The 25,987-nt window shown below is 36.2% G+C and overlaps 1 long non-coding RNA gene across 3 annotated transcripts in view; it reads left to right on the forward strand.

Moving 5' to 3' along the window:
* The first annotated feature begins 16 nt into the window (after positions 1-16).
* Positions 17-25,987, forward strand: part of LOC116664911 — a 127,056-nt gene continuing 101,085 nt past the window's right edge. For 2 of the 3 annotated variants that reach the window (XR_004321452.1, XR_004321453.1), the window contains exons 1-2: positions 17-89; positions 2,220-2,317. This is a non-coding gene — a long non-coding RNA (uncharacterized LOC116664911). Of the gene's footprint in view, positions 90-2,219; positions 2,318-14,139; positions 16,713-25,987 lie in introns of those variants that run through there. The other variant, XR_004321454.1, reaches the window with a different exon arrangement.

A 25,987-nucleotide genomic window follows, 5' to 3' on the forward strand; every position in this document is an offset into this window, starting at 1 on the left:
GCCTCGGTCTCGCGAAGTTGAGCGAGACTACGGAAGCCGGGAGGATTGGGCCAGGCTTTTCCGGAGCTAAGGGCAACTGCGGCTTTGAGGTAGCGATTCTTGTGGCAAGCTTGGTTTTTAAAACTTCTGAGGTGATGTTACATTGAAATGGCCCAGCTCTAATCTGTGGTAAATAATAGCTTATCCTCTTATTTAGTGAGGCGCTTCTAAGTGCCAGTGTTAGGATGAGAACCTCAAACGGGTTGCAAAGTTTCTTTCCTTGAAGTATTCGCTAACTTACTTTCTACGCGTCAGGCATAACCACGTTAAAACGACTGCTCAGGGAGATTTTGTGGTAGGCTAAAGGGCAGAAAAAAGGAAGGACACTAACATTTATTAAGCACTGAAGTTGTGTTCTCCATCTGTACCCTGTTCACTATTAGTGACTTTAGAGTTAAAACCAGAATGGCGTTAACGCCTAGATATGTGCATGTATACATTCTTTTTTATTTCAAGTGGTTTCTCAAAATTTAGGGCCCACAAGGTCTACTTACAGTCGTGTTGTGTTCGAAAGTCTGTATACTGTACTTCTGGGTAATTCAAGTGATTTTCAAAAGTGGTTGTGACTTAGGCTCCCCCCCTGCCCCTTACATACTGGCTTGAGAACCTCACCTCTGTACCTTACTGTACTCTCATTTTAGAGATTGAGGAAACAGGCCCAGAGACTCCCAATAAATTACTCAATGTCACCCAGCTGGGTGACAACCTAGGTCTGAAAAGATCTTCACCGGCAGAGTTGCTGGAGAGAGTATTTTTATCATATAGAAAGCCTAACTTACACTTACATTGAGATAAGGTGGCTTGGTCTTATTACAGTATGTTAAAAAAAAATCTATACTACTTAAAAAAGTGTAGTTTAGTATAGTCCTCTTGAACAAAAATAAAAAGCAGTAGTTATTCTGCCTCCTCTCCAGCTATGTCTATTTGGGGAGATCAGTTTGCCCTTCAGTGTCTCACCACCTGAATAGAAGACCCAGCCAGAATATAGTGAATGCCTTCACAGTATTTTGTGGAAAATCCAGGCAAATAGGTAAATAGTTTACTAAGACTTGAGAAAATGCAATAAAGAAGAATAAGTTTAAAAAGTAATAAATGTTAAGCCTTTAGGGGCACATCAGTAAAGTTTAATCAGTGGTACAGACTGATTTGTGTTAAGCGATGCAACTCTAGAGAATTTCTGTTATTAGGAAAGAGGGTGCTGACACTGAAAAGAAAAGCTGACCACTAAAAATGAACTATATATATGGACATTTTAGTTAATATGTTATTAATGATCTAATTATCTCTGGAGGGACTGAGAAGCTAGTGTCTGAGCCAGATGCCAGACAGTGGCAGTCTGAGAATGCCACCTTGTGATGTCCTTCTTGAGTAGCAATGTGCCTTCATCACTATGGGATCTGGCTACTCTTTCCTAATTCCAACACCAAAGTAACCTTCAACCACCCCATATCTTGAACATTTAAAGTTGCTGTGGTTTAGCCATGAAAATAGGAGAAAGTAGCTGCTTTTAGAGGGTAAGCGGTGTTCATCAAGAGTGACATTTATTGGAAGCTAGCAGTATACACAGTAGTGACAGAAAATAAAATTCAAGCAGATGTAATCAAAACTCAGGCAGGTGTTTTCTATCTTTGGTTAGTGCTGGCCTGGAGGTAGTGATAGTAGCTAAGTGCCAGAAGCCACACTGTTCTTCACTTTCCAAATACCTCTCCCACAGCAGGGAATTGAGCCCTTTCTGATTACAGTTGTATTTGAATTCATTTTCTCCTGGGTTAGACCCTTTGACTTTGAAGGGGACAGAGCACTGAATTTTTGAGGTAGGACTGGAGGGAGTGAGGAGAGAAAGTGAGGGAACTAGTTTTGCTTCTTATTTTGGAGAAACCAATCCCACACTTGGGGTTTCTCAAGGTGGACATAGAAAGAGAAAACTTTTTTTTTTCACTTCTTACTTTAATTTTTTGGTTGCTGGCTTGAGCTTTAAAAATATTTTTTAAATGTTTTCAAAATAATTTTTCCACATTAAGCAGTATGAATGATAAAGTGAATATATAGGAGAGGAAAAGGGCAGGGCATTCAAGACAATCAGATCTTTAGGATCTGCATCCTGGGCCTATTTTTATTGTGACATCAAATTCTGTTTCTAAATAAATAAGTATGTACATCTTTTAACAAATGCTTTCTAGGCCCTGGAGATATAAAGGTGAAAAAAAAACACCTGTTTTTTCCGTGGCACACAGTTCAATGAAGAGTAGATATAAGAAGAAACAGATATGGCACAGTGGTAAGTACTATTGTTGTGGACACCTGCTACGTGTCTGCTTAGCTCCCTTTTTTTTCCCCCAGGGGATGAGGTAGTGGGAATTGATGAAGGTAAGAGAGGAGAGGATGGCGTAAAGTATGTGCGTTTCAGGATGAGGGAGCAATATAATTAAAGAAGTAGAGATGTGAAAAAACAAGATGCTTCCTGGAGACTGCAACACTGAAACTGAGGTAGGTAGGGATGTTTTAGTTATGGACATTTTAATTATATGTGTCATTTCAGGTAGGTTATAGATTGGTGGGAAGAGATCCCTTGTTGCCTTTGTGTGGGTGTACACACACACACACACACACACACACACACGAAGATTAAATGCCTGATTTATTTAGCAAGGAACACAAAAACTTAACTCAACCAAGGCAGCCACATGAAGGAGAAGCAGCAGCATATCACAAAGTAGCTTTTCTTGGATCCCCCAGTTTTTCCAAAATAACATGTGTATCTGCAAGTGACACTGTGTGCAAAAGGTAAAGTATCTGGATCTCAGAAACTTGTATATTACCATTTGGAAAGGATTTACACAAATAATCTATGACTGTATAACAAATACCTGTAGACAGGTTCTTTCTAGCTCTTGACTCTAATGGAAACAATTTCAGCAAAGCCTATCCTCATCTGGGGTTAAGGATGGGATGTGTGGATCAGGAAAGTGTGGGTAGAACTGAACAAGATCCTGGGATTATATTAATACATCTCCCTTTAATTTTTCAGCATCTCTTTTTCTTACAAAAAATTCCTTTTTGTGGCTTAAGCCACCTTGAGTGAATTTATAGTTTGGAACCAAAAGAATCTCGACCAACTAGTCTCTGCTCTAGTTTCTACTCTAACATTTAAAAAATGAATAAACAGATATGCAGAGCTTAATAATTTGTTCAAAAACTAACTTTAGAATCCATACTATCTTTATGTCTATCCAGTATACTTTTTACCATGCTGTACAGTTTAGAGGGTCAACTGAAACCATGCTCCTTAAGGATGTGGTTTATAAATATATATGCATGGAACTTATGTTATTTAAGAAATATCTATTAATATCCAAAGATAACCTTGAATCTTTTTTCTTATAGTAGAGCTACTTGGTTTCACTCATAAGCACATGGTGCAAGAGATTTAGATTATATCTTTGCTACCATATAAGGTTGTTAGCTTTGTTCTTTTCAGAGTTCCATTCAAAGTCCCCCTAAGTTGACTCAAGGAAGAATGAAGAATATTAAATGAAAAGTATGGCTTGACAGCCAAAAATCCATTCTCCTTATTAGAGAAGTAATTCAAACTACAAGACCTTGTGATAAGGGTTGATATATCTTTATTCATCCAGTAATTTTGTTTTCACCACCTTTTTTAATTTCTATCACAGACCTCCACACCTCTTTAAGAAAAACGTTGCCAACCTAATATTTAACCACTTGAGGGTGCTATAAGATCGTTGTGGATATCAAATTTTCTACCCTTCACCAGAAAACCAGCTGCAATTAAACAAAGAGTCAGGGATGGGAAATTTTTACCTATCACATAGAGTCATTTTAAGATAGTTGAGTCTCTAACACCTCCATTTTTCAGTTACTGGTAAATGTTATGAGGATATTATTTTAATGTAAGTCAGTTCGTATCTCATTGTCTAAGATTGATTAGCTCAGTAATTTTGAATTACTTTTTCCAAGAGGAAAAGATCATTGATTTCAGTTCCAATCTGGGCTGGTTAGATTGAGCAGACCCACAGGTGAATACTGCACAACTCCAGGGCAAGGTGGTGGTGGGGGTGTTGGTGCATTTAGAATCCATACACGATCTATGTGGCACTCCCAGAGATGTGCAATGCTAGACGATACACGGTGGCCACCTGCAGTGCTATTCTCAGCCAGCCATTTGTCCATGTTTGTCTTTGTCTGCAAAAAGGACCTGGAAATAGAATGAAGATGTTTAAGAGCAAATCCATCACAATTGTTGGAAAAAAAAAACAGTTTAAAGATGTGTGCGATACTCGCAGGGAATAGGTCAGTATGCTTACCTTCAGACACTTTGTCATGACTGCCTTTTAAATCTTTTTAGATGCAAACATACACACATAAATACACACACACTTCTGAGATTCTCATTTTGTGGCAGTTTCTCAAAATACTATGCAAGGGAACATGTCTGGATTATAACCAAGAAAAATTGACAGTTTAATTGATGCTGAATATATAGTATTCCTTGTCAAATACATTCTGGGTTGGTTTGATATCCATTTTTAATGCAGCTTGGATGTTTCTTTGAAAAAGAGTAATTGATCATCTTTTAATTATTAAACAATAACTCCTTTTTATTTTATTGATAGCAGCACCGAAGAAGAATTTCAGAGACTAGAAATGTATTATTGCTTTAGTATATTGCCCCCCTTAGTAGAATCCATTGGAAGAGCCAGCATATCTGAGTAAAGATTTAACTTTGATCTTACTCACGTTAGGTATGACATCTTATTATTGGTAGATATAAAGTGGTCAAATTTCTGAATGCAATTAATTGAATGAATGAATGAATTCATCTAGTAAATATTTTTTGAGGATTAGACACTGCTTTAGATGTTAGGGATATAATAGTGAAAAAATACACCAAAATTCTGCCTTTATGGAGGTCACATTCTGGTGGAGGGAGACAGATAATAAGCAATAAACATAATAAGTAAATGTAGTATAAAGTTAAATCAGGGTTAAGGGCACTGGAAGTACAGAGGGGTGGGTGTAATCCTTTTAAATACAATGGTCAGGGCAGGTCACATTAAGAAGATGACATTTGAGTAAAGACTTGAAGGGATTAGTCATTCAGCCTATTTGGGAGAAAAGAGTTCCAGGTAGTGGGACCAGCTAGTACAAGGGCCCTAAGGCAGGTAGGTACTTGGTGTGTTGGGAACAGCAAGGAAGACAGTGTGGCAGGAAAAGGGTGAGCACAGAGGTGCAGGGTTTGTGGGCTATTGGTAGAACTGGCTTTTACTCTTAATGAAACAGGAGTCACTTCAGGGTTTTAAAGCAGAAAGGCACATTATGACCTTTCATTATAAAAGGATCATTTTGGCTGCCATATAGGCTGGAGTTAACTACCTATTGCTCATAATGAGAAGGAGAATGTTTTATAGAAGGCTGTCTTTTATTTCTTAGGAAACATAATTTCATTTCAAAATTTACCCACCATTGCATAGAATGAGAATATGAAGTTTCAATGGCTGCAAGATTAAGAGTGTGAGCAACTATTACCATGAGGTAGGGGGTTATCATAGTGGAAACAGTTTAGCCCAGGAGTCCTGGTTGTGTTTTGGGAGCAGACCATCTAATCTCCTAAGCCTCTCTTGTCACCTTTAAAACTAAGGATTTTGATACAATGAACTTTGAGATCTAACCCTTAACATTCTCTGTTCTATGATTAAAATAGTCCAAGTGCTAAAACTGCATGTCTCTCTTTAAGCCACTGTTTCTTTTCCTGTGAAATAGGTAGGAATTTCTTTTCCTATCACATTGCATTGCTGATAAGTGGGGTTCCTACTGTGGATAGTCTCTTTAAATGGATGAGATTCTCTAGTTCCAACTGGTTGTGGATAGAAAAGAGACCACCCACAGAAGTCACAGAGAGACATTGTTGGTCAGTCTGAGGAAGTCTAGGTGTGGTAGTTCCATGAGGTAGTCATTGCATTGGGGGATCCTGTTTTTCAAGTGTAGAAATGCAAGTCAGGCTTGGCAGAGTGATACACACTAACCAAACTAATGAGACACTGATGTAGAAACCACATTGTTGATGTTTAATGGTGAAATATAAATGTCGTGTGCACCAGAACCTCATATGGAGTATCAGTATATTCCCCCATGAGAAGCCAGCTTTAGTCAGAAGAAGTTTGTTTGTGAGCCTGGAATTGTAGCAAAAGCAGTCTGTCAGGTGATGTTAGTGAGTAATTCCATCAAACTACATAATCTTATGCATTCATTTCCTCTATATGAGTATTTCTGCTAAGGCTATCAGATACTCTGCTCACCTAGCACTCTTCCTTCTCTCTCTCCCCTCCTCCTCTCCTTATGTATATATTTTATAGTCTCCACATATATAATATATATATATGTTATATTCTCCATGTATATCATTTTATACATATATGTAATTAGAGTTGCTGTTTTTGAAGCAAGTTTTCAAATTTTTTTTTTACCTTTTTTGAAATGGAAGCCCAATATGCAAACAGATAACAGCAGAACTGTCTTTGTTGGCACATTGACAAGAAGATATTGAGCAACCTATTAACACTTCCCCCACCCTCCCTATCCTGTCACGGCTGCAGAGGTACCTTTAAGGAATATCGCAGACTTGTTAACAGATTACTTCTTCAGGCAGGGTTCAATATCATTGATTATTTTTCACCTTAAGTTATAATCATATTCTAATCATTATTCTTTATGTCTATACTGTAGTCACTCTGGAATTGTATATTTCTCAAACTCTCTAGCCACACACACACTTTGTCTTCTGTTTGTAGCCGCTGCCACAGATGGTGACTCTTGTGCATTACGCTTTAATTCTTCCTGGTTTCACTTTCTGAGAAAGTAATTGGATTTCCAAGTTCAGGAGGGCTGCATTCTTTGCTCCGATAAATTTACTGTGAAGTTCTTTATGATCTAGTTTCTACCTGTGTATCCTCCCTCATTTTCAACCCTTTCCATTGTCATCCAGTTTCAACCACATAGATTTTCTGATATTTTCTAAATGCTCTAAGTTTTCCCCACTTCAGAGCTTTTGTACATGCTGTGCCCTTCCTTTTCTTTATTTTATTTTTACCTTCAGGTCTCAGCTTAAAGGTGACCTCTTATCTCTCACAACACTCCATTTATTGCCATCATAGCAGTTATCATAATTTATTTTTTTATTGATTATCTGTTTTCTCAACTAAAGTATAAGACCCATGAAGGCAGGGCCATGTCTGTCTTGTTCATGACTCTGTACTCAATAACTAGCTCAGTGTCTGGCACATAACATGTATTAATAAATATGTTTGAGTGAATGAGTGATGATATACAAATACTTACATGCAGATACCACACTCACTTAGGGTAAGGGATGGGATAGAGTATGCCATATATATCGCATTTATGGCTGAACAAGGCTTAACTAGGTTGCAGGAAGGGGAACTGGAAATAAACTGATTCTGGGCCATGGGACCATCTCTTGGCTTGGGAGGTAGTTATGGCAAACAAACATGTCATTTGGAAATTATAGCAACAGACCAAGGTGGTATTCCAAAGAAGTAGTTCATATTGTTGGTTCAACTTGGAATAAAAGAGCTTTCTGGACAGGTGCAGGGAACATAGTAACTGGATACCCCAGAAGTAGATGGGTTGATTTATAAGAAAACTTTAAAGGAGTTTTTTTTCCCTTTAGCTCAATTATGAGTTGAATGATGTGATAGCTAAAAAAGCAAATGTAATTTTCTCTCTTCCTGCCTTTATATTTTTCTTTTCCCGGGTTTACATTTGGTTTTTGTTTTTTATCTTGTATTAATATTTGTTGATTTCATTGTATCTGTGACTAAGGATCATCTCTCTAAGGTATGACTAGGAATAATCTCTCTGCAGTATTTTGTGCATATAGGACAAATGTCTGCATACTTGTTGTATTAGTCAAGGTTTTCCAGAGAAACAGAACCAGTAGGATGTGTGTATATATATAGAAAGAGATTTATTTTAAGGAATTGGCTCATGTGATTATGGAGGCTGGCAAGTCCAAAATCTGCAGGGTGGGCTGGCAGGAAGAGCTGAGGTTGCAGTTCTAATCTGAAGGCCATCTGCTGGCAGAATTCCCTCTTGCTTGAAGAAGGTCAGTCTATTAAGCTTATTCTGGCCTTCAGCTAATTGGATGAGACCCACCCACATTATGGACAGCATTCGGCTTTACCCGAAAAACACCAATTTAAATGTTAAGTTCATCCCAAAACACCCTCACAGAAAACATCCAGAATAATTTTTGCCCACAGGTCCAGGAGCCATGGCCCAGCCAAGCTGACACATAAAATTAACTATCACAATTGTATTGTACTTCAGTGCCACATTTTAAGGCAATGAAGCTTATTTGATAGTACAATCCCATGATAGGAAAGCAACTAGAGGCCATGTTATATGAAGAACAGTTGAAGGGACAGAGAATGTTTAGAAATTCTGCATTGTTCAACCTACTGCGTTCAGTACTTGTTCATGCCAGTATCTTTCTGATTTCAATGATCACATCTTATTTCTATCAGAGTTGTAATGCAAATTGTAGACATTTCACTGTCCTTTTACTTTAAATTGCTTTAATTTCAGTTAAGGGTCTTTATCAACAAAATTTTTAAGCTTGTAATATGTTTATTTCATTATTTCCAAGATCTAGAACTTAAGGAGATTTCTTACCTACCCTTGTGATTTCTGCAAAATAACTTCTGTGTTGAGCACTAAGTAAAAAATTATCTTCCATTCTGCATGAGTCATTGACTTCAGGTGACTTCCCTCTTTAAGCTGTAAAACATCACTCCTAATTGTAAGAACCTAGGGCTTTGCTGTTAACTGTTTCATGCCCATTTCTGTGGCCACTTTTCAACTGCTTCCCCAACAACAACAAATAAAACCAAACACCATCATGTCAGGAAAGGTTTTTTGCTTTTATTTTTGTTGTTATTTTTCTTGACACTTAGACGTGTATTAGCTGATGATCCAGAATTCTTTATATTGTATTAATTTATTGCATTCATTGTTAGCATCATGGTGACTAGCATGCATATAAGAATTGTATTCATTCATTCACCTAATGTTTACTGAATATCTACTTGTGCTCTAGATGCTAGGAATTCACTAATGAACAAGTCATAGAAACACCATAATTGAAAAAGATAGCAGGAATGGTTATCACTGATACTTTGTTTTCATCCTGATGAACCTTCCTTAGTTCCACACCTGTGGGCTTGGATATGAAAGAAAAGTAGATTATTTCTATAATTTTTATCAGTCCTACAGAATAGAAGGATCTGTTAAAATTTTAAGATTTATAGAAGGATAAAATTCACAATAGTGTAGTATAATTTCATAATAACAAATACCACTACATTGATTATCTCTGTATAATTAAAGTATTTCCAAGTCTTTTCTTATTTCTGACAAAATTAAGAATAACTCATTTCCTGAACTAAGTGACAAGGCAGTATCTTTTGGATCCCTGGAATTAGATGAATTAGAACTGAATTGTTGACATTTTCATACCATTTACTAGGAAATTTGTTTTATGAAATTTTCTGAGTTGGCATAATTTCCTTTCCCAATGTTCATGGAGAGAGAGAGTTGAACTATGAGCAAGTGTTCTTATGATAGATCCTCTTAAAAATGATTAAACAAAAATAAACATTTTGTGTAAGAGATATTAAGTGAATTAATAGTATATCACTTCTGAAATTTTATGGGCAATCTCAGTATTTACAAACCCATTTACCTATTTGTCTTTTTCAAACATTGATGCCTTACCTCTTCTCAGAGCTGTATGGGACTTTTTGGCATGCTTGTCCATAGAGGTTGTATACCTTCCCAGTTCTCCTGAAATTCTATCCTAAGTGTTCATTTCAATTTCTCCTAAGATCCATGCAAGACCTATGTCATCTTCCCCTGGGGCATGTGACACACTTCTGCTCTAAGGCTGGCTCTAGCACCTCACATCTTTAGTCTTGGAGGCAGCCATGAAAATCCTCTTAGCTCTTCCTCACTCGAGCCTCTATTTGTCCTCTTCTGACGGAATATGTTTTGTTTTACCAAGGCCATTCAGTGAGCCAACACCAGCCCCCATCCTGCCATTGACTGCAGGCTCCTGTATTATTAAATTCTGAAACTTTTCAATTTTATTAGAAAAGAGGAGAACTTAATCCCTCCTTTGTTCTCCAAGAAATTGCTTTTCCTTTGTTCTCCTGGAAGTCATTTTTAGTTCCCATCTTCTTCCTCTCTTCCAGTAACTTTTCTTTGTCCTGTTTTGTGAATAAATCTTCTAGCTGATCTCTCTTTGTGACATACCTGAATTATGGTCATTACAGAAGTAATAAAATTTGACTATACAGTCTAGTTTACATATATATGGAAATGTGGGATGTTATAATAGTATCATTTATGAATTATTAATTGATTTTTCCCCTGATATAAATGATTAAATGGTGATCCACTTCTCATTGGGCACCTACATAGAAGGATACCTATTATTTTAGGGGTTGTCAGTAAGAGTATAAATGGGGAAAACTGGCAACTGTGACTGACTGTTGCCAGACAATAAATAATTGAAAGAAAAACAGGACAAAATATATGAAACAACTGTTTTCAGACATTGTATAATAGGCAATGAAAAACTGCTGTGTCTGAGAGAAGGGAAGCAAGCTAGATAAGTCCTACAACTTCCCAGTTTTCTGGCTGGATGCACTTCCTGGACAGTGGTGCACAGAGATGGAACCCACACAGAGCGCTGCAGCTTTGCTAAGCTGGGAAGACAGATACCAGGGTTAGAGAGACTTAAGAAACTGTAATTTATGGGGCAGAGGATCAAAGATAAGGGAGCTAAGCAGAGAAAGAACTTCAGAAATTTTCATGGGTGTCCATTTGAGTATTTGACTGAATACTAAGATTAACATATATGGGATGAGACTCTGCAAGGTCAGACAAATAACTACCAGGGAAGGAACTGTAAGCTGAGAAACCATCAGAGTTTCACAGGGTTGAGAGATGTTTGAATCCTGACCAAATGGATTGGAAAGACCTGTTCACATTCCGGGAATTCAATAGAGATCCCAAAAGGTTATACCATTAGTTTTGATACTAAGAAGAAGGAAGGCTTAAGAAGGGCTAAAATTAGCCCTAGAATGAAATCTATTCTAGACTCACCTTAACAAAGTTGAAAAATAAACTCCAAAATGATCATGTTAATCTCCAGGTAAGGCACACCTCTGAGATATTGTGGTTTCAGTTCTCTACCACTGTAATAAAGTGAATATTGCGATAAAGTGAGTCACACTAATATTTGGGTTTCCCAGTGCATGTAAAAGTTATGTTTATACTATACTATAGTCTATTAAGTGTGCAGTCTAAAAAAAATCTTAAAAACAATGTACATACCTTAATTAAAAAATACTCTGTTTCTGAAAAAATGCTCATTCATCTGACAATGCAGAGTTGTAACAAACCACAATATCTGTGAAGTGCAACAAAGTGAAATGCAATAAAACGAGTATGCCTGTAAATTAAATGACTACCAGAACAAAACTCAACTCCCTTTACCGAAACAGAAAAATCATCCAACAATAAAATTTACCGTATCCAACATTCATCAAAAATTACTAGACATGAAGAAGCATGAAAATGTGACCCATAGCCAAGTGAGAAATCCATCAATATAAACAGACCTAGAAATGACAGAGATGATGGAATTAACAGATGAAGACTTTTCAAGCAGCTATTATAAATATATAGGTTTAGAATGGCAATGGAGATAAAGGCAAGGAAGAGAGCTTTGTCTTTTTCTGTGTAAATGAAATAAATTCCCTTGGAATGAATTCTAGAGCAAGTATAGGGAGAGGAGAGAATGGTGTTGAATTCTTCTTCCCCTCTTCCTCTGATGGGTTTACTCTCTGTGAATGACGCTTTCTCTCTGGGACTTTGGTAGGCTTGCTGAGGATCACATACCATAACAACTGGAGAGCAATGGAACAAAGAATGCTGGAGAGGTGGTATGGTACAGCAGGTGCCTACTGATAACCCTAGAACCTCTGTGGTCCAAGAGGTGTATGGAAAAACAGTGAACGTTCCTCTTGTGTCCACAAGAAAAAAAGGGCCCAGAATATAGGTGAGAAAGAAAGACTCAGCAGACTTGCAGGAGGTTTGCCAGCCTCTCAGCCTGGGTAAGAAAAATCCTAGGGAGATGGGGGAAGATCAGAAGAGGATGTTGCCACATTTCAGTGGATTATCAACATAGTGGTGAAACATGATCCCCAAGGATACTGGTTTCCAAAAATGGGACCAATTAAAATGCAAAGTGGACAGCCCTTCTACTAGGATGCCATAGTGACATATTTAAGTCTCCCAGCTCAGCAAAAACCAGGGAGGAGGAAGAGGACAACGGGAAAGCAATCTTAAATAGTAACGAATTTTCATTTTGGTACACCTCACTTTCTTTCTTGTTAAGAAGACTAAAAGAAAATGATTTCTTGCTCTCCAATTGCTTTTCTAATCATCTAGCTTTAGCTTCATTACTGGGTAATTTCAGAGATGTGCTTATTTCTGTAGAGGAATAAACATGAAACCAGCGTATAAATCCATGAGAAGCTAATGTGCTTTGTGTAAGTAAGCAATTTAAAAACTAATATGTAGGTACATTATTGAGAGGAAAGGTAAAAAAGCACAGTAGACAGCTAAAAATAGAAGGTTTCCTGTATCATTTTAGAGATGTGATGATTAAGTACTTGCATTCTTCACTTTGTCTTATCAGCAAAGACGCAGCTGCAGTAAAAAAAAAAACAAAACCCTCCATTTGCCCTGTAAATATGATCTGAGAGAAATGAATCCTATGTCTACCTGGTTAAAGCTTTTCTTCCTTAAACAGGATGATTTAAGGAGAATATACATCTAGGCTCAGCTTTAATAGTCCCTTGCCACTCACATGGTTAAATTTACTGTGGATTGCGAGTTCATGTGGTGTCCCTGACTAAAATATAGAAGCTCCACTCATTACCTCGCCATGCTATAATTTCTCTGGGACACAGACTTTCATTTCTTCAAGATTTGATTTTAAAATGTTGTCTAGTTTTTAGGTCCCTTGAACTTTGTTAGTACTCAGTTCCTAAAACAGCCCAGGCCTTTCCAGCTTTAAACTTCTGTGACGGCGTGATATTTTGGATTTCAAAACCACTTATGTTTGAAAATAAAGATACTGCTTTTTCAGAGAAAAGTACCCCAAAGGATAATTTTATCATTAATAACATCAAGTTGACTCATTAATTCATCCTCCTATTCCAATAGTTTGAAAGAATTTATACTATCAACTAAGAAAGAAGTGGCTCCTTTTTTCCCCAAGAATTGGTAACCTGAAGAGAATGTTCATGTGGTGCACACTGCTTATAGATTTTGAAAGCTAATATAAATATTTAATAGAACAGCAAATCAAATTATTGCAAGATGGGAAATTTTATATACATACTTATATAGATAGCAGTATATACACATATGTTTATATAAACATATATGCATGAATAAATGTGTCATGGCTTCACTGGCATAAAATGTGGAAATTAGAAGAAAGGTAGAAGTTGTCACCATATTTTTCTTATGCTACATGGTCAACCTAAACGGTGGCTTCCTGGATATCCTAAACTGGATATCCCTGAACATCACGATAAGTAGAGCTGAGAAGTGAATTAGATTACCAAATAGGCCTCAGGGGTCATTATTGTCTTTTGGCAGCCTAACATCCATTTTCTCTAGTTTTGGTAACAGTGCTCACCTTTTCCCCACCTTCTGTTGTTGGGCTTTGTCTGGCCTAAACTACTGAGTCTGAGAATAGGCATGTGATTCAGTACAGGTCAGTCATGTTTCATTCCTCTGATTAAGTTGATTGGTTTAGGAATAAGCAGGTGACTTGATTTAGGCCACTGAGAGTTAAGCCCAGGAACTCTGATTAAAAGGACCTTGAAAGGACCTGTTGAAAGGACCTTGTGTTTTTTACTTTATTATTTCTTATTTTGTTTTATTTTATTATTATTTTACTGTTTTTTTCCTGGACTTCAGTCTGAAACTGCTATCAGACGTCTTGCCTCTTTGAATAAAGTCTACGTGGAAGAGCTGTTAGAGAGATACTGAATCCCGATGACATCCTTTGAAATGCTACAGTGAAGCTGGGCCTGAAGATAGAGCTACTGCTATAGTTTTGGGATACTTGAGTCAATAAATTCCCTTGTTTGCTTAGACAAGCTTCAGTTAGATTTTATGTTACCTGCAAGAGTACTATATTGGATATTTTCCATTTGCCCTCCCAGATTCACTCTCTACTCTTCTCCATCCTCTCTGTGCCCCAGGGGACTGACTGACCTATCTGGACTGCATCAAAGAGTTCTTTGTCCCTCTAGCTTCTGGTTGTGTTCAGCCAATGGAAATCTCCCTGAAGGCTGAAATCGGGGCATTTTTTCCCCATTTATTCCCAAGGGACTCTCACTGGTAGATAATAAAATGTTGGCTAGTCTCTCTTGCAGAGGCTGTAGATCTGTCAAGTGCCCTTCTTTTCCCAGGTTTGAGTAGTCATCTCTCCTTTGCACCATCAGACTAGAGGAGTAGTGTTTCTCCACAACTGCTAGCCCTGGGGTAAAGCATTATTTTAAATTAATTTCCTGTAACCCTTCCCATACTTCTGTAGTCTATTAAATGCTCCTCAATTATCCAGTTTGAGGATAATCCAGAGCCATACCTCTTTCTGCCAGAACCTGAGTGATAACATACTTCATTCATTTGGACTCAAAATAAATGGAAAATGCAGTAGTTTAAGAAGACATAATCAGACTTGCCATTTGAATGATTTATTGATGGTGAATGCTCAATAGAGTATTAAGACAAGGCTTCAGACTTTTTGCAGTGTAGTCTCTTATGAAAGGAAAATCAAAATGGAGTCAGTATTGCTAAGAGAGCTTTCTAAAATGGAGCTGGGAGGCCACTGAGGAAGTGACTCATTCATCTCTCAGCCCAGATGGAATCTGATCATTTAAACACTTACTGTCCTATTCAAGATGCTTATTGGACACATCCCCTAAAATAACTTGTGACAACCTATCTACTTATGTAATTTTTACCCTAAAACAACTCATGATTTCTTAAGGACAAATATCCTGACGTGCATCAGAGTAAATCACAATTCTCTCACAATTTAACACCTTTGTGGATTTTGTCTTTTTAAGTCCCTGTCTCTTTCTCTTCCCTGGAATAGTATTTTGGTTTTACCAAATCTGTGTCTCCCAAATCGCAATTCTTAAGACCCCAAATAAAGCTCTGTTCTTTGCAGCATCAATACAGATTATTGTTCGACACTTTCAGTAGCAAAACAGCTTTAAAAATATGTGCTAGTCTTAAAGAGAAATCTAATAGATTTAAGAAAATATGTGTTATAGTAATAGTTAATATTACACAAGAGTTCTGTAGCATGAATTAGTGCTTCACTGTGCTAGGGACCCTTGTTGATTACAGGGTACAATAAAATATGGTTCCTACTTTTAAGGAGAATTAAATTTAGGACAAATGAGCTATCAACACTAGGAAGTATAAGAAACCTTGACATTTCAAAGGACAGACTTGCTGAGGACTATTAGATGAAGAAAGAGGCAGTGTGTGCAGAACTCTGGCCTTGGCTATACTCTGAGCTTTAGTCCTGGGTACAACATATGCTAGTTATATGACCTTGGCTAAATATCCTGAGACAAGGTTTTCAAAATGAAGATGGTTACTACCCTCCTGCCCCACAAAATCACTTGGGAAGATCTGTCTTATGCACTCAACTTTTCCCTACTAAATTCTCTTTCTTTAGTTTCCTTTGATATATTTTCTAGAATTCCATCCTCAGCTGTCTTGTCTTTTCAATTTCATAATGTCTTCCAAAGAAATTGCCTGGATGTATCAAAGGCTCCTTAAGCCCTGCATATCCAAAAACTGAACTGATAATCAAATTTATTATACAGAACATGTTTAAGACAATAGCCGAATTTTCCCAATTGTAGTTTTCATACCTACAACTTCTGTTACCAGAACATTTAAATTGCGAAAGTAAGTAAAATGTGATTGTATTTTCATTTGCAAAGCAGTAACACTCCAGCATCAATTTGCAGGAAAAATTAGAAGATAAAGGAATGGAGCTTCCAGGCAAAAGATTATGAAGATCTGAGCTCAGGCAATGGTTGTGGGCATGGATCATAGTTAAAGAGGGAGTTAGGAAGAGGATAAGCAGATTTTTCACCTCTATGTTTTGTAACATAGAAGCATTGGAATAATCTGGTCTTTGGAGGTTTGCTAGAATTCCCTTGTAACACCATTTTGGCCTTATACTTTTTGTAGGCTAGTATTTTCAAAAACTATCTCTATTTCTAGAGATAGGGAATCAGTTTGTTCAAAATCTTACATACACTAGAGTCAATATTCTGAATGCATACATTTCATCAAGTTTTTATAATTTATTAGCCCAGAGTTGTACCATGCAGTCTGTTAATGATTTTTTAAAATTTCCTGTTTTTATGGTTATTTACTTGTTGTCATTTCTTATTTTGTATATTTGTGTTTCTTCTTTTGCTTGATTAATTAGTAGATTCCATATTTTGTTAATTTCCCCCAGACATTTTAAATTTACTTATTCTTTTTTTTCTGTTTATAACTCATTATTTTTGCCATTGTTTTTAATATTCCCTTTTCTCTGTGTTTATTTTTAAGTGCTTCCAAGTTAAACTTTATGTGCCTGTGAAGAATTGACATCTCTGTGATATTAAATAAATCTTATTTAAGAACAAGGAATGTCTTTCCATTACTTCAAGTGGATATTAATTTATTGTCCTTCTTTCATTTTTTTCTGTGTAACCACTTAAGGCTATCATTTTTTTCTCTAATCTTTGCTTTAACTTTATCTCACTGATACTAATATGTAGTGTCTGCATTGCCATTATTTTTGTAAATAATTCTGAAGTTTCAGTTCCCCTGTGCTTCAAGAGTTGTTTAATAAAGAGTTATTTAACTTTGGATAGAAAGTCCTATTTATGTTTTGACTTTGTTATTAATTTCTATATTTTTAATATGAGAAGATTATCTTTGTATCATTTCTATTTTATGAAATGAAATAATTATTGTTGTGTTATTTCTACTTTGTTAAGCTCATTGAGATTGTCTTTGGACCACAATGTATGTCTATCTTTATGAATGCTTATGTGCTCTTGAAAAGAAGATATATTTTCTATTTTGGGATTCAAAGTCTGATTTACATTCATATAATTTACTTTATTGATTATGTTGTCTAGGACCTCTATATCTTTATTTTTGTCAGCTTGTCTTGGAGAGTGGTATATTAAAATTGTACATTATTGTGTGTTTCTGGTTCTTTCTCCTTGGATCTCTTGGAGTTTCTGCTTTATAAAGTGACTGCTATGAAATTCGGTGCATAAATATTCAAAATTTTTATATATTATGTTATTTTGCATAATGACATGTCATTTATTGTCTTTTTTTAAATGCTTAAGGTACTGAATTCTAGCTCATCAGATATTAAGATCACAATGCCTCCCTTCTTTTTGTTTGCTTTTTTTTTCTTGTATACCTTTGCTCATCTCTTTATATTTAATCTTTCTCAGTAACTTTGTTTTAGGGGTTTCTCTTATATATGGCATAGAGATGGATTTTACTCTGTAAGCTGAAGTAACCTTTTCTTTTCATATATGAGTTAAGTCCATTTGAATTTGTCAATGTTATTGATAAATTTTGATCTCTGTCATTCACATTGTACATGTTTCCTTTGTCCTTTTTATATTGCTTTTGGTATTTAGGAAGGTTTATATTGTTGTTCTAGTGGCTACCTTTATATTAATTCTAATGATTTTCTGTATATAATGCCTTTAGTGCCACTTTTTCTTACTTAGGCTTCTGTTTAGTTCATGAGTTTCAGATGCCATTCTTTGACTATCACCTACTACGGTGTTGGTGCATAAACATCTTGTAATTTAGTCTTAACTGTTGATATATATTTCTGATTTCTCCTATTGTTTGGTTAGTTATGACTTAACATCTCTCTGATGCTTGTTCATTTCTAGACTGAGTTTCAATATTTTTATATCTATAATTTCTTTTTAAATTATATTTAATTTATATTGAAGCCTCGTTAGTTTTCTCTGCTCTGTGGTTGATGTCATCTTTTTTTTTTCTGTCTTTCTGTCTTCCTTTTATATTTTCTGCAACTGAAAACTTTTGACTTCTCTCTATTTTTGGATGAGAAAATTTGAGGTGCAGAGAAGTTTAATGCTGAGTTTGGAGTCACACTACTAATTGTAAAAGAATGGGGATTATGACTCAGGTCTTTTGACTTTCAACATGCAACATTCCTGAGCTACATTAAATTAAAAAATGCAATCTTAAATAAATAACAGAAGCAAGGCTACTGAGTGATTGAATATACATATGGACAATGGCCAGACTATATGTATGAATAGAACTCTGACCCACAGTTTGCAGCAACCTGCCCAGGAAACCAACTCATTATCTATAGTGAGCAGCCCAGGAAGCCAGCCTGCTATAAATCAGAGTAGTAAAAAGTCAGAGTACTATCTCCAGTAACAGTAAAAACAACACAACAAAAACCCTTGTTATAATCTGCCCCAAATGTCCAGAACTTGAGTAATAACCAACAGCTTCCATAATTTTTGTACCTGCTTCCAATTTAGGACCAGCCAGAAAAAGCCAAATACGTATTCCTAATTAATCACATAGGATTCCCCACTTCTGTTGAGCCAGCCTACAGCTTCCCCTTGCCAACAGTTGTCATTCAAGGCATACCTGAAACCTTCCCTTTTTTTCCATTATAAAGCTTTCCCACTCTGCCTGCTTTGAATCTCTGCCAAAATGCAAGTGACAGTGGCTAACTTCTTTTCTGTAGCAAGCTCTGAATAAATAGCCTTTGCTTATTTTAATTTGGTTGATCTTTATTCATTTCCGCACTGCTGTTCCTCATAATCAAAAATTTCCTTCAACATAACTCAAATATGACTCTCTCTCGATAGGACTACCTTCCCCTTAACCCTCTTACAGTGAGTGGTCTTATCCTCATTTCTCATTCTCCTCCTAGTGTATTGAACATGACAGAGGTGTCCTCCTTGCTCCCAAATATCATTTTTATGTCATTTTGTCACTTTATTTGCTACTGTCATCCCATTTCTCATCTGAGGTTCAGATAATCCATTTAGGACACCTTATCCCCACTTGTAGTTTTGGGTACTGGTTTCCATAACCCATTCCTGTCTTCAGCATGTTGCATGGGGCATATTTACATTCTCTGTCTCTGAGTTGTCCAGTAAGGAAGCCACTATTCACATGTGGCTATTAAGCACTTGAAATGTAGCAACCAAACTGAGATGTGCTGCCAGTGTGAAAAACACACTAAATTTTGAAGATGATGAACAATAAGAAGAATATAAAATTCTGGGGGAAGTGTATAGCTCATTGGTAGAGTGCATGCTTTGCATGCACGAGGTCCTGGGTTCAATCCATAGTGCCTCCATTGAGAAAATAAATAAATAATAAACCTAATTACCGCCCGCCAAAAAAAAATTTTTATATTGTGAATTGAAATTTTGCAATTTAATATTTGAAATTGGTTTAAACAAAATATATTATTAATTTTACTCATTTCTTTTTACTTTTTTAATGTGGCTACTAGAAATTTTTAAATTATACATGTGATACGTATTACCTTTCTATTGGTCAGTGCTAATATCACCCATTTTTCCTACTTCCTCATTATCTTAAAATTTGGCTTACGTTAATAGCCTCTGAATTGATAAACTTAATTTTTTCTTAATTCTCATTCTCATTGGTCTGTTTTCTTGTGCTTCACACAACTGAGATCCTCAGTTTCTTGCTTATCTTCCACTCTTGACCTCTGTAACTCTGAGCCACTCCAGTTCTCATTTGGTTTCTCTGATTACTGTTCTGCTGTCCCATTCATTGGCTTCTCTTCATCATGCCTTAAAGGTCCAGCCATATGCTCTGCTTGTTTTTCTTCACTCTTTCCCTTAGATGTTTCATCCATTATAATGCCATAACTGTTGTAGAAATGAAAATGATCAAATCACCACCTTTGGACCTGCGCCCTCTCTTTGGCTGCAGTACTGTAGCTGCAGTTATCTGCTAGACATCTCTGTCATCAGTTTTAAAATTTCATATCTGAAGTGAAATGCATAATTTTGCTCTCAGAACCAGTTCTTCTCTTTTCTGTTTCTTCTTTATGGTGTCATGATTCTCTTTATGACTCAGCTTGAAACCTCTGATTTAAGTTGAACTCTTCCCTCTCTCCTTAGCCTCTACTGTCCATTCAGTCAGGAGGACCTAATGGAGTCCCTTGTATCCATTCTTTCTGTTATGCCACAGATGGATGTCTTCACGTGCTGCTCAGGCAGCTGCTGCTTTCTAAACCCAGGTTACCCAGGAGCATGGTATGGGTATGAAACACCAAGGGATGGGGTTGGGAGCCATTCCATAGATCATTGCTGCAAAACGATTTATTCATAGTACTTTTAAAAAAATGTTAACGTATCATTTTGGCTCATGGGTGAAACTAGGATTAAAAAAGGAACTGTTCTTATATAGTCATAGTCAGAGGCAGCATTCTTTATTTGGAGGGAAAGAGCTGAATGTAGACATACAGGCAGAAAAGACAGAATGAAAGCACAGTATAGACAGTGGGAGAGTTGAGGAGAAGAGAAATGAGCCTTATCACTCAAACCACATTGACTATGAAACATACTGCAGTCACAGTGTTCTGAAATCCTCTTTATCGGATACACTGGGATTGTGAAAAAGGCTATGTGAGTACTAAGGCTTTTGCATTACTGACAGTATTTTAAACTATTTAATATTCTGTTGCTTTGGATTTTAAGCCCTCCTCCTCCCCTCCTTTTTTTTTTTTTTTTTTTTGACAGAAATGTAGTTCCTAAAGAGATAAAAACCACTTTATGCATTCTTTTAATTTCTTTGACACCTTTTACATAGATGGTATTTTTTGGCCACAGGAAAACACTCCATAATTCTCAAAGATGTGAAACTGAAAGCTTCAAGAAAGCAAAGCATAAAGATCTTTGGTTGGTCCTGGATAGAAGTTCCTTAGGAATTCAAATAAAATATAAACAGATTATGTATAATACAAAATTGTATCTGAGTTTGGGCTGGCTGGTCAAAGATGAAAATGCCAAAAGACTGTGCCTTGTTCCTGCATTGACACATGTTGACCTAAAACAAATAGACTATCAAATATTTCTCCAGCTAAAGTGAGTTTATTGGAGATCAACAAGGAATTGCAATTCAAGGTCTAGAACTATGGGGAGCCACAGTACAAGTTCCCACACAGCAAGAAGTGAGCTCTTTCACAGAGGAGAAAATGAAGTTGGGAGGGCTAAAGTAATGAATAGTTCGTTGGAGGAATTGAGAGTTGAAGTATAGTGACTTTTCATTGGCTGAACTCTTGCCAGGCAAGAAGAGGAAGTCTTTTTTTCTTCCTAATGGGCTCTGCTATTGTTGTGGAACATGAGAGCCCTCCTATCTGCCTCTTGACTATTTTTATTGAAGTTTCTGTTTTACTAATTTTTACACACATGATATGCTGTACTTTTCCTTCAAGTTTTGCAAAACACTTCACAAAGGCAGATTATTCCCTTTGGTGCACCTTCCCATGAAAGCTTTCATTTCTTTGTTGTTTTGTTATTTAAGCCTGTGACATCATTCTGATGTTTTCTATCTTAGTTAAAAAATCAGTGAGTACAGTAAGACATTGTAATTTTGATTTCAGTCTCATGTTTCTGCCCTTTGATGAGATTCCCATCTGATCATCTTTTCTTTCTTGTCTAAGAGGATATACTCCTGATAATCGTATTATTTACTTTTGTTTTAGTTTACTGGTTCTCAAACTTCAGTGTACATAAATATAGCTTAGAGGAGCTAATTTAAAATGCCGATTACAAGTCACCAGTCCCAAAGATGCTGATTGAGTAAGTCTAGGATAAGAATTTTAATAGGTTCTCTACTGAATGCAGGACATTGTGAGATCATACTGTCAGCAGCACTGGCTTAGTTAATTTAAGAAAATGTGTTCCCTTTCCTAAGTTATGTGTGCATGTTCCTATTTTCTACTGTGGAATATAATTTTTATGTCCCTGTACATGAAATTTCAGAGATTCAAAGGAAACAAATAGGGGAATAAGTAAAAGTCTACCTGGTATGGGAAGGTTATAGTGACTAAAAGAAAAGTTTTAAAATAGTATTAAAATATGTATTTCCTCTAGAGAGCTTTTTCTTTTAAAGTACAAACTCAAAACTTATAATATTAAACAAATAAAATTAAATTTTGATAAATATTATTAGAGCATATATAGCATAGGAAATCACAAAAGTCTACCTTGTTCATTGAAAATATGCATATGAACAATTAACACAAAGGGAATCTATTACACTTGTAACTTTTTATCATTCCATAATCATACCTAAATTAAAAAATTATAATTAAAATAGCAGTTCCCAATGTTAAATGCCTATTACACACTTCAAAGGAAAATCATGTACAGCAATTTTTAAAGATTTGAATGTAAAGCATTAGTTTGCTTATTATTTGTTAACAAATATAGTTTGGATTGACAACAATATTCATTAAGGATAGCGTGTATCTATACTATCTGTATTTCATTTGAATAATATTTATGATAGAGAAATAAGTCTCATAGAGGTATGTTGATGGGAATGGGAAAAGAAATTTTAAAGTAATTTCAGAAAACTCAGAATCCCAGCTTTCAAGTTTTATCTCTAATGATGCAAATAAGACCATATTTTGAAAATGATCTTTTAAGTCTTTATCAGTAGCTAGTTCCAACAATTTATATTGTAAAGTTTTTTTGACAAGCTTAAATTATCTTTCAGCAGAAGAAATTAATTCAAAATTCATGAATTTCCTGTGTGGATTTTCTTCTGAAGGAAAATAAAACTCAGTACATTCTACCAAATTTATAATGTATTTGGTGGCAGCTTTTCATAAATATGTAATATCAAGATTATCATCTACTTATTGATAATTGTTCAATTATGGAGCATACCATAATAATGTAGACAGCTTTTTTTTTTTTTTTTTTTTTTTTTTTTTTTTTAGCATCCTAAAAAGAAAACAATCAGGTAACTCTTAACTGCATTGCTCAACATTGGAACAGCTAGAATGGGATTAGCCAAGTGAAGAAATGGATGAAATCTGATTTTTAGTTTTTCTTTCATCTTTTTGTTACTTTTAGGGAAGAGATAAGTATTGCCAAGAAAGTCCCCCTTTTTTATTGTGGTAAAATACACATAACATAAAATTTACCATTTGACCAATTCTGTGGCATTAGGTACATTCACATTGTTGGGCAGTCACCACTACCTTCCATATCCAGAACTTTTTCATCTTCCCCAACTGAAACTGTGTACCCAATAAATACTAACTCCCCATTCATGCCTCCCCCAGCCCTTGGCAACCACTGTTCTACTTTATGTCTCTATGAATTTGACTACTCTAGGTACCTCATATATGTGGAATCATACAATATTTGTCCTCTAGTGACTGGTTATTTCACTTAGTGTAGTATCTTCAGGATTCATCCATATTGTAGCATGTGTCAGAATTTCCTTCCTTTTTAAGGCTGAATAATACTTCATTGTATGTATACGCCACATTTTGTTTATCCATTCATCCATCAGTGGACACTTGGGTTACATCCATCTTCTGACTCTTATAAATAATGCTGCTGTGAACATTGGTATACAAATAGCTGTTTGAAGGAGAAGGCCCCTTTTCTAATTTAGGAAAAGCCCTATAGGTTTATTGCTATGCTTTCTAGATACATAAAGTTTATTCTCAGCCACCTACTGATAGAGTGGATATAATACTACCACTTGCTTGCAGAACACAAAAATCCCTGGGTGGAAAGTCTGCTGCATTATTATTTATTTATCTTCTGTCTGTCACAAATAACTTCCTTGTTCAAGAGACAGTGAAGTCTTCAAGTGAAATATCACTCCAGAACTGGAGTACAGGTTTGCCAACCAGTGACCTGGAACCAATCCATATGCAGTAGCATTACAGCATACATAATACAGAGGTATAAGAGAAAAATAAAAATACATCAGAGTGCCCATGAAACCTGTAGCAAACTTGTTTCTAGCTCAGCTCTTTCTGCCCTTACAAGAAAGAAATGAAGGAAGTATTACTGTTTAAGCAGAACCAAAAGGATTGAGTATGAGGTGGATGTGCTTTCAGAAAGGGGTAAATATAGTCAGAAGGAAGATTAAAAAGAACTAGAGCTTTGGCTGGATCATTGGGTTAAGCAGAGGCCTAGGAATGAGAGAATGTCACTTTGGGGGATCTCCTCTGGGCAGTCTTTCCAAAGCACCCCCTCCACCCTGGCCTGTGTTAGTGCTATCACAACACCCTACCAGTAGCTCCTCATAACATTCCTCTCCTAGTGTGAAAGGGCATAAAGCACTCTCCTAGCGCCCCTGGAGTTTATACTCTGATTATGGAGAAGAGGAATAGTTCAATAAAAGTAAAGCAACCAAGCAACATGAGATATAATGAATGGCAGAGACAAAGGTGCTTTAGAGAAAAAGGGAATCGATATGTGCTGATGCACTTGGAAGCTGACTCAGGCAGAAGTTGGAAGTTAGAACTGAAAGGACAGGTAGGGTCTGGATAGGCGGAGAGGAGACTGAGGGGCCCTCTGAGAGGTGTTAACTTGTGTAAGTTAGACCAAAGATGGAAGAAAAAACAGATTTTTTTTTGTCAGTACTAGAATGTTCTTTGTCAAAAAGAAAAAAAAAGAAAGAAATGACAGTTTAAATCCAAGCAGCAGCAGCTGTCTCCTTTATAAGCACTTCCACACTTGTAACAAAAAAAGCTTCCTTTCCTTTCCTTTTTTTTTTTTTTTTTTTTGAGATCACTAGACTTCACAACTTGACAGGATTATCTCTTTTCAAGGACTTTTGTAGTGTAAGGAACAATTTAACAACTTTTTTCAACTTTGCAAATTGGGTCAATCTGTGTAAAACTTTCAGGTTAAATTCTGAGTACACATCAGAGTGTCAGGTTGGGGTTTGGCAGAACTGGGTCTTTAGATTCCTTGATAACTTTGTGCAGAGGTTGCCAAAGGAGTTGAGGACACAAAGGATTTCAAGATTCTCTATACCTAGTGAATTTATCGATAGTTTCACAGTTTACCTCTTATCTTCGAATGAACGATTCTAATGAGCAGCTTGAGAATGTGCACAATAAATACTCACTAAAGAGCAATTTAGAAGAAATAACCATTGAGCATTCAATGAAGAGTAATTTTACACATTTCCCTAAAGTAATTAACATTCTTTTTCCTTGTTTTAAGTTTTGTTTTTACCTCAATTACCTTAATGTTGCTCTTAGTAAAATTGTTTAAAATAAGAGTCATTGGAGTTGGATCTTCCTTGATTAAATGTTAGAAATACTGGAATAAATAGACCAAAACTGTATCTGAAGCTGTTGAGTACAGATCAGTGGTCCTGATGTTTTCTAAGGAAGTCTTATGTTTCACATTAGACTTGGAATTTAAGACATGGAGGACCATCATCCCTGGAGTTCCATTTGTACCTCCACCTTTGTGAAAACAAAGCACACAAAAGGCTAATGACTTGGAAGTATTATCTGGAGTTAGGTGAACTCCTTCCTTCTCACATCTTGTCTTGGAAACAAGCTAGTAAAAGTTGTGTTACCCCAAGTGGAGCTGAGGTGAGGCTTTGTAGACATGTTCCGAAAGTCTAGCCTTGAGGTAGAGAAGAAGCAAGAATTTCTAGAAATTAAATATCTATGATC

The sequence above is a fragment of the Camelus ferus genome, chromosome 1, assembly GCF_009834535.1.
Source record: "Camelus ferus isolate YT-003-E chromosome 1, BCGSAC_Cfer_1.0, whole genome shotgun sequence".
NCBI lineage: Eukaryota > Metazoa > Chordata > Mammalia > Artiodactyla > Camelidae > Camelus > Camelus ferus.